Consider the following 10,552-nt stretch of genomic DNA (forward strand, 5'->3'; position numbering starts at 1 on the left):
AGCATTTTCATTAAGAAGGGCATATGAGAGTATTCTTTTTACTCTTTGCAAGTTTTTGTATAAACCAGCACTTGTGTGATAATTCGGTTGAATAGAGTTGTCTGCTGGAATAAATTGCTCTTCAGGATTTTTAAAGCATTGCAGTATACCAGGATGTGCTACCCCCAAAATATGGCACTTTGGCATACACTTCCCCAAAAGCAGGAGATAAATCTAGATATCCTCCCTGTATCAGGAGAAAGACTTATTAGCAGAGACAGGAATCAGGGCCTGGAAATCTGTATAAACAAACCTTGTTACTGCTTTTCTTTTTACCACCCATAGTCCAAAACTTTGTCTTGTCAATTCTTCAAAAGGTATTGTTTCTTTGTCTAAAAAGTATAAAAACCTTTGGCTCCAATCACTTCTTCAGTTCTTTATTCTCCTGTGAAAGCTCCTATGGACATGTAAAATTCCTATAAAATCTGTAAGCTTTTGTCCTGTAAATCTGTCTTTGTCAGTTTTCAGACCCAGTCAGGGATGTTCAGAGGGTCATGAGAAACATGTTGCTTTTCTCACCACTTTGTTGTTGATTTATTTTTTTGTTCCTTGTCCTGTTTCACCTACTTTTCTGGAATCTCTTCTTTTGTTTTAAATTTTACAATCATATGCTTTAGTGTAGGGCAATTTTAATCTGTTATGATGACTCTCAATTTGAAAATTTGGATCCTTCATTTCTGGGAATTTTCTTCAAATTTTTTCTTTTTTTTTTGTCTCTGCCTTGCAGCTTGTGAGATCTTAGTTCTACAATTTGCAAAACAAATTGTTTCAGCAAGAGCTCAGCTTAAACACATGTGTTCAGGAAAGATAAAGTCATAGACTTGTTCACAAACAGCCTTGCCTAGCCTATCAAAGCAGTCAGACTCAACTCACTTGTAATCTGACCACTTCTTTCCTGTCTTAGCCTAACCTTCCTTCCTGCCCCTCCCTCACCCTTGCTAACTTCCATCCTTTGATTAACTCCTCCCCAGCAAAACTACATAAAGTTCTCAGAGAGTTCATTTGACTGGTTTCATTTGTCCAATGCCTCCCTTGCCTGGCACGTTTCTAACAAACCAAGCTTGGTGTTTATTGTACAATAGTACGTAAACCAAGAACTTCTAGATGCTCAAGATGGATTAGAAAAGGCAGAGGAATCAGAGATCAAATTACCAACATTTGTTGGATCATCAAAAAAGCAAGAGAGACTTTCGGATCCGCCATCTGCGGTGGAACCGCCGCCAAGATGCAGATTTTCGTGAAGATCCTGATGGGGAAGACCATCACTCTTGAGGTCGAGCCCTCGGATACAATAGAAAATGTAAAGGCCAAGATCCAGGATAAGGAAGGAATTCCTCCTGACAAGCAAAGACTGATTTTTGCTGGTAAGCAACTGGAAGATGGACGTACTTTGTCTGACTACAGCATTCAAAAGGAGTCCACTCATCTAGTGTTGAGACTTTGTGGTGGTGCTAAGAAAAGGAAGAAGAAGTCTTACACCACTCCCAAGAAGAACAAGCATAAGAGAAAGAAGTTTAAATTGGCTGTTCTGAAATACTATAAGGTGGATGAGAATGGCAAAATCAGTCACCTTCGCTGGGAGTGTCCCTCAGATGAATGTGGTGCTGGAGTTTTTATGGCCAGTCACTTCGACAGACATTATTGTGGCAAATGTTGTCTGACCTATTGTTTCAACAAACCAGAAGACAAGTAATTGTATATTGGTTAATAAAGATATGAGCTAACATTTAAAAAAAAAAAAAAGCAAGAAAGATCCAGAAAAACATCTGTTTCTGCTTTGCTGACTATGCCAAAGCCTTTGACTGTGTGGATCACAACAAACTGTGGAAAATTCTTCAAGAGATAGGACTACCAGACCACCTGACCTGCCACCTGAGAAATCTGTATGCAGGTCAAGAAGCAACAGTTAGAACCGGATGTGGAATAACGGACTGGTTTCAAATTGGGAAAGGAATACATCAAGGCTGTATATTGTCACCCTGCATATTTAACTTATATGCAGAGTACATCATGAGGAATGCTGGGCTGGAAGAAGCACAAGCTGGAATCAAGATTGCTGGGAGAAATATCAATAACCTCAGATACGCAGATGACATCACCCTTATGGCAGAAAGTGAAGAATAACTAAAGAGCCTCTTGATGAAAGTGAAAGAGGAGAGTGAAAAAGCTGGCTTAAAACTCAACATTCAGCAAATTAAGATCATGGCATCTGGTCCCATCACTTCATGGCAAATAGATGGGGAAACAATGGAAACAGTGAGAGACTTTATATTTTGGGGCTCCAAAATCACTGCAGATGGTGATTTCAGCCGTGAAATGAAAAGACGCTTGCCCCTTGGAAGAAAAGCTATAATCAACTTAGCATATTGAAAAACAGAGACATTACTTTGCCAACAAAGGTTCATCTAGTCAAAGCTATGGTTTTTCCAGTAGTCATGTGTGGATGTGAGAGTTGGACCATGAAAAAAGTTGAGCATTGAAGAATTAATATTTTTGAAATGTGGTATTGGAGAAGACTCTTGAGAGTCCCTTGGACAGCAAGGAGATCAAACCAGTCAATCCGAAAGGAAATCAGTCCTGAATAGTCTTTGGAAGGACTGATGCTGAAGCTGAAACTCCAGTACTTTGGCTCCCTGATGTAAAGAACTGACTCACTGGGAAAGACCCTGATGCTGGGAAAGATGAAGGCAGGAGAAGGGAACGACAGAGGATGGGATGGTTGGATGGCATCTCTGACTTGGTGGACATGAGTTTGAGTAAGCTTCAGGAGTTGGTGAAGAACAGGGAAACCTGGTGTGCTGTAGTCCATGGGGTCACAAAGAGTCAGACCCGACTGAGCAACTGAACTGAACTAAACAAATTTCTTTTGGTCTTTTCGGGCTTCTCTGATAAGAATCTGCCTGCAAAGCAGGAGACACCGGTTCGATCCCTGGGTCGGGAAGATCCCCTGGAGAAGGGAAAGGCTACCCACTTCAGTATTCTAGCCTGGAGAATTCCATGGACTGTATGGTCCTTGGGGTCACAGAGTTGGACACAGCTGAGTGATTTTCACTTTCATGCTTTTCTTCTGGAAAGCTTTGACTGAATACAAATATTATAAAGTTTTCTTTCATCTACACAGTCTTTCCTTCAAGGTGTGTTTCTGCTCCTTTGGGCTTCATCTTGCATAGTAAGAGAATTTCTCTAGAGTTCTGGTAATCTTGTTTATACCCATGACTGAGAGAGATGGACTAAAGAGATGACTGGAAATTCTGAATACAAAGAGAACTTGCTTAAGAACTTATTTCTTAAATTTACCATCTGTTCTGTTCTGTTCAGTCGCTCAGTCGTGTCCGATTCTTTGCGACCCTGTGGACTGTAGCCTACCAGGCTTCTCCATCCATGGGATTCTCCAGGCAAGAATACTGGAGTGGGTTACCGTTTCCTTCTCCAGGGGATCTTCCCGACCCAGGGATCGAACCCGGGTCTCCCGCATTGGAGGCAGACGCGTTAACCTCTGAGCCACCAAATTTACCATAGGACCATTTATTTGTTGGGCTTCCCAGGTGGCGCTAGTAGTAAAAAATTCACCTGCCAATACAGGAGACTCAAGAGACATGGGTTCGATCCCTCGGTTGGGAAGATCCCCTGGAGAAGGAAATGGCAACCCACTCTAGTATTCTTGTCTGAAAAATTCAATAGATAGAGGAGCCTGTTGGGCTATAGTCCATGGTGTCTCAAAGAGTCGAATACTACTGAGCGACTGAGTATGCACACATTTGGATAATCCCAAATGTCAGTTCCTCTACTTAGTCTGTTTTGGGTTGCCCAGATTTCCCCAAGGAAGGGTGACAATCTAAGGCCTAAAGGGTAAACATCTGACTGTCTTGGTTTGGGGACAGAATAGTTGAGTACTATGGAACAGGAGGTGGAACCTTAGCAAGCAGGATACATGTGACTATGTAAACCTTCACTGTCTCATGGTATCAATGCCCTTAACTTGTAACAGAGCAAGACCCATGGGGCCTTGCATGGGAGTGAGAGAGGGTGATAGGCTTTCCCCCATATCCTCTGCTTTAGTTCCTCTCTGAAGTACCTATAGATAATAGGATCTGATGCACAATACCTGAATTGTTTTGCAGATGTTAAAAACCTCTTCCTTTCCAACAAATGGAAGATGTTAACTACTTGACCATGAGCCTCTAGCCACAGGCCTCCTGGAGCCTAAGGACTGATAATGCTAACCCCGTGACAGCACTCTGCCACCTCACCATCAGCCAATCAGAGAACTGTGCACGAGCTGATCACACACACTGAGACCCTCCTCCCTCACCTGACTTTTAAAGGTGCTTTGTGAAACCCCTTCCGGAAGTTTGGGGCTTTTACACTTGCTAGGCTCTGTCCCTTCCCTAGACTTTGAGTCCCTTTTTACAGAAAGGACTGACCTGAGATTTTATTCTGTGATTTGGATTCCCGCATCAATGCTGTGCATAGAGGTGTAGGTGTTTTTCGGATGTCTTGCTGGTGGAGCATACAGTTATACTTGCTTGACTGAATCTTTCCAGTATCGCCCATGAATATATTGGCTATACCAGGCTTCCCTGGTGTCTCAGAGGTTAAAGCGTCTGCCTCCAATGCGGGAGACGCGGGTTCGATCCCTGGGTCGGGAAGATCCCCTGGAGAAGGAAATGGTAACCCACTTCAGTATTCTTGCCTGGAGAATCCCATGGACGGAGAAGCCTGGTAGGCTACAGTCCACGGGTCGCAAAGAGTCGGACACGACTGAGCGACTGAACGGAACGGAACGGAGGCTCTGTAGTAGACCTATCTCTGCTCAAAACTCTGGCCACCATTTCAGTTTGTTTGGCCTCACTGTGCATCAAGCACATGAACTGTTTTGGCAGACTGTGCCTGCTGTTCTCTGTCCAGAGACTTTTCTTTTACCCTCTCTAGAGACTCTGAAGTTTCTCCTGGAGTCAGGGACAAGCAGTCATCCAGTAGCATGGAGTTAGGGAGAGGATTTGAGTTTGTGGGTAATTCTTTGTTAAAATTATGTGTATTTTCAATTTTCTATACCGTTGCTATAGATTTCAGCTTTCTCAGTTTTTCTAAGTTAGTTTTCAGTGTTTTCTTTCCAGAAATTTATTGTCATCCCCTTCTTCGTGCATTCAAGTCTTTTTTTTTTTTTATCACTATTGTAGTTTTGGGCTTCCCTTGTGGCTCAGTGGGTAAAGAACCCACCTGCAAAATGTGGAAGACCTGGGTTTGATCCCTGGGTTGGGAAGATCTCCTGGAGAAGGGGAAGGCTACCCACTCCAGTATTCTGGCCTGGAGAATTCCATGGACTGTATATGTACAGTCCATGGGGTAACAAAGAGTAGGACACAACTCTTACAAAAATTGTAGTTTTAGGGAGGAAACAATTAGATTGATGTGTTCTATCCACCATCTTAAGCCAGAATGCTTCTAAAGGTTTTTCATTAACCTTGTGGCCTCCCATTGGCATTCCACTGGAAACACATATGTAGATTCTATCATTTTGTAAAGGCTTATTCACCAATAGCAAAACTGTTTTCAGAACACTTTAAGCAAATCATAAGATCAAGCAATGAACTGATTTAACTACGGGATATTCAAGTCTTTTATGTGTATATCGTTAGGAAACAGAAACAACAGCTTCCTCTTTCAAAATTCTCTTACTTTGCATTTTCTGAACCACAAGTCAAATGTATTATAATGTAAAGCATGCACTGGGCTTGAAAGGGAAAGACGAGGAGGTAAGAGAGGAGAGGACGAGAGTAAAAGAAGTTGGAGGGAGAGTGAGAAGAATTCAATTATGCCTGAATAAAGTGTATGGGAGGAAAGACTTTCTCCTACCCTTTTATGTTTGATAGCTGGATCTATGAAATACCAACAATAGGAAGATTAACAGGAGAAATGACATACCAATTCATTCATTTTTAGTAGTATTGAGCTAAGCGATAGATGGGCTCCAGTTGAAGGATTCCTATTTACCCTCTTACAGGGAAGTAACAACAGAAATAGGGCAGCCAGGCAGGCTTTGTCTCTTGTAAACATCTCAAGCTTATAATCATGGCAAGGACAAAGAGAAGCAAAACTCTATTTGAGTAAAGGATTAAGGGATTCTCCTTCCCCACCCTTTTTAGGACAAGGGAGACACTACACAAAGGCTCCTTGGAGTCAAAAGTCAGAGGATAACTCCAGGCCATAATGAGTCTTGCTCCTCTCAGAAGCCTTCACTTTAAGATTCATCTTGGCTCAGGAGGGCAAGGGCACCCCAGGAAAGGGGCCTGAGACAAACTAACCAGGAAGGTGGGGAGGGGACAAAGCAAGATGATTGGCCTGAAAGGAGACAAAAACCCAGAAAACTGCCCCCTTATAAAGGATTTAAACTTCCCAAAGAGGCGACTCTTTCTGAGTTTGCCCTTTTGTCTTTCCACATGTACTTTTCAGTAAGCTTCTTGCTTTACTCTTTGCCTTCTGTCACCTCACCTAAATTTGTTCTCAACTAGACAGGCAAGGACTAGGGACTCTAGCCCTAACTGCTGGCCTCTGTGCTCCAGTGGTTAGGACTCCTGTTCTGGGAAAATAAGACCTCATGTCCAGCTACTGCTTGCTGCCATTTACTGCTGCACATGTCTTAAATCAGTATCAGCATGAAGACATCAGAGGGGAAAACCTCAGTATCCCAAATAGCAGTGAGATTTGAAGAGTTTATATATGGTCATAATACAGGTAAGGGAAGGAGAATTAGGCCTCTTAATGGAGAGTAAATTGTTTTTAGAAAAATTGAATGAATTCTTAAAAGAGATAGAAGACAAGTATATCAGGGTGTGATGTTGACGTCTAACCTCATCTCCTATGATAGAGTCAATGTTACCTGACTGATGAAACTCCTGGGGAAGAGATTTAAGACAACTGAGTTTCCTTTGAAGGATCTGTCTTTAGGCAGATAAGGGGCATTCCTGCATTTGCTATTTTTCAAGTACCTTCACCTCAAAATAATCCTTATGGCCAAAAATGCACATGTTATGGTGGTAAATTCTGCCACTCTTCAAGGACAAGAAGACTTGTGCAGAGGCTCCTCATGCTATTGTGCCAGGACCATCCAGTTCAAGGTCTGTTCTTTAGTTTACAAACTAAATTGTTAAATATACCCAAAGTTGATTGAACCAACTCAAGAGATTTATTTAACCATTCTTTCATTAAATAATTATGTGTTCATCTTGCTGCCATGTGTTGAGAATACAAAGTGAACAAAAAAGACAAAATTCTAGCCATCATGGTACATAGGCTCTATACTATATAGAGATTTTGGCTTTTATATTTGTCATTTTACTGTGATAAATATTACTATCAATGAGCATGCCAGATGTTACTCTGAAAGTACATTAGCTGGTTTTCAGTCAAGTCAAGCAGGTGTAGAATCCTCTCCCCAGCATACTTCCCAGATTCTGTGTGCTTAGCTTCTCAGTCGTGTCTGACTCTTTGAGACCCCATTGACTGTAGCCTGCCGGGCTCCTCTGTCCACGGGGATTTTCCAAGGAACAATACTGGAGTGGGTTGTCATGCCCTCCTCCAGGGGATCTTTCTGATGCAGGAATCGAACTAGGTTTGATTTGCATTGCAGGTGGGTTTTTTACCAGCTGAGTTAGAGTTTCTTATTCTGCAGCTTCCCTTTTATTATGCCTTACAGGTCAATTCAAGACAGTTAAAATCATTCCTTCTGTAGAGAGAATGAGGCACTGTTCATTAAGCCTCAGTTTTTCAGTTACAGTAACATTTCAATCATGCCTTTCTGATTGTGATTTAATTTTGGATAGTCCCAATCTTATTATTTACTTTTTCCTTTTTTTTGCCATGCTGTGTGGTTTGTGGGATCTTAGTTACCTGACTAGGGATTGAACCTGTGGCCCCCACGATGGAAGCACTGAGTCCCAACCACTGGACCACCAGTGAATTCCCCAATGTTTTTTTTCCTTTCCACTATTTAAGACATGCAAAGAATATGTAAAGAATAGCTCAGCAAACACAGAAATACTCATTACCCAGCCAAAGGAAAAAGTTATACCAATGCATTTAAATCGTTAGTTTATATACATCTCAACCTTTCTCTCTAAGAATTAAGTATTACCCTGAGTTTGTTGTTTTATCATTCCATTACATGTTATATTATTTCACAATATACGTATGTATTATTAAACAAAACATAGAATCGTTTTGTGTGGTTTTGAAGAAACTGCCTGCAATGCAGGAGACCCAAGTTCGATCCCTGGGTTGGGAAGATTCCATGGAGAAGGGAATGGCTATCCACTCATTATTCTTGGAGAAGGACATTGCAATCCACTCCAGTACTATTGCCTGGAAAATCCCATGGACAGAGGAGCCTGATAGGCTGCAGTACATAGAGTTGCAAAGAGTCGGACATGACTGAGCAACTTCACTTTATTATACTATATTCATTCTATCACAGCTCTTTATTTTGGATGAACAGTACACACCTAGAGATGAAAATAATACAATGCAGATACAATGTAAGCACATCTACAAGTTTACTAAATATTATCAACATGTCTTTCAGTTTTGCTTTAGCAATTTGCAATCTCCATCATGTGCCCCACCCCTAGTAGTACATAAGAGATCTTCTGCTTCAAAATTTTCCCCAAATTTGGTACTGTCTACCTTTTGAACTGTGGTGCTGGAGAAGACTCTTGAGAGTCCCTTGGACTGCAAGGAGATCCAACCAGTCCATTCTAAAGGAGATCAGTCCTGGGTGTTCATTGGAAGGACTGATGCTAAAGCTGAAACTCCAATACTTTGGCCACCTCGTGCGACGAGTTGACTCACTGGAAAAGACTCTGATGCTGGGAAAGGTTGGGGGTGGGAGGAGAAGGGGACGACAGAGAATGAGATGGCTGGATGGTATCACCGACTCTATGGACATGAGTTTGAGTGAACTCCGGGAGTTGGTGATGGACAGGGAGGCCTGGCGTGCTGTGATTCATGGGGTCGCAGAGAGTCGGACACAACTGAGCGACTGAACTGAGCTGAACTTAAATTTTGCAACCATGATGGGTTAAAATTGTATCTGATTGCCACTTTGATGAGCAATGAGAATCTTTTCATGTGTATTGGTTATTTGTGTCCTTCACTTTTGTGAGTTACATTATCTACAGGAATTTAAGTTCAGCGGTACAAGAACTTTGTAGCCCCAGCACGAAGAGTAATGCCTAAAACATTGTGGATATTCAATTCATATTTAGTTGACTATTTGGTTAACAAAGATATATAAGTTGACTTAATAGTGTAGAGGAGGAAAAAGTTTTCCTCAACCTTTTTAATGTCCCCAGTTGGGTCTAAAAATAAAACTGACAAAAATAAATTAACAGAAGAAAAGCATGCAAATTTATTTAATATAAATTTTATGTACAGGGGAGCCTTCATAAGAAAATGAAGACGCAGAGAAACAGTATTTTTACAATAGGTTTAATGAAGAGTGGATAGATGTGGGGGAATATGACAAGTTAAGGAGTATGAGGGAAGTAAGTAAACTGGGAAAAACTTAGCAAGCTTTGTTTGTTTACATTCTCAGTGTGCCTTCCTCTTTGGAGATAAAGATGCTTGTTTCTTAGGGGTATAGGGAGAGATCTTTCACAGAAGGATTTTATGGTCTGTTTTAAGGGAAGAAAGCCAAGGAAGGAAATCAAGATGATCTTTCTGCTTCTGCTGTTCTCTCAGACTCTTTCAAATTATGATATTTAGAAAGCCAACTTGCTATATTTGGGGGTCAGTTCAGTTCAGTCGCTCAGTTGTGTACGACTCTCTGCAACCCCATGAATCACAGCACACCAGGCCTCCCTGTCCATAACCAACTCCCGGAGTTCACTCAAACTCATGTCCATAGAGTCGGTGATACCATCCAGCCATCTCATTCACTGTCGTCCCCTTCTCCTCCCGCCCCCAACCTTTCCCAGCATCAGAGTCTTTTCCAGTGAATCAACTCGTCTCATGAGGTGGCCAAAGTATTGCAGTTTCAGCTTTAGCATCATCCCTCCAATGAACACCCAGGATTGATCTCCTTTAGAATGGACTGGTTGGATCTCCTTGCAGTCCAAGGGACTCTCAAGAGTCTTCTCCAACACCACAGTTCAAAAGCATCAATTCTTCGGCGATCAGCCTTCTTCCTAGTCCAACTCTCACATCCATACATGACCACGGGAAAAACCATAGCTTTGACTAGACGGACCTTGGTTGGCAAAGTAATGTCTCTGCTTTTTAATATACTATCAAGGTTGGTCATAACTTTCCTTCCAAGGAGTAAGCGTCTTTTAATTTCCTGGCTACAATCAGCATCCGCAGTGATTTTGGAGCCCCAAAAAATAAAATCTGACACTATCTCCATTGTTCTTCCATCTATTTCCCATGAAGTGATGGGACCAGATGCCATGATCTTTGTTTTCTGAATGTTGAGCTTCAAGCCAGCCTTTTCACTCTCCTCTTTCACTTTCATCAA

At 41.8% G+C, this 10,552-nt stretch overlaps 1 pseudogene; it reads left to right on the plus strand.

Moving 5' to 3' along the window:
* Positions 1–1,232: 1,232 nt before the first annotated feature.
* LOC129536546 (ubiquitin-ribosomal protein eS31 fusion protein pseudogene) lies at positions 1,233–1,790 on the plus strand (annotated as a pseudogene).
* The last annotated feature ends 8,762 nt before the right edge of the window (positions 1,791–10,552 follow it).

This window comes from Moschus berezovskii, chromosome 6 (assembly GCF_049115385.1).
Source record: "Moschus berezovskii isolate FMDL1 chromosome 6, NW_MosBer_1.0, whole genome shotgun sequence".
NCBI lineage: Eukaryota > Metazoa > Chordata > Mammalia > Artiodactyla > Moschidae > Moschus > Moschus berezovskii.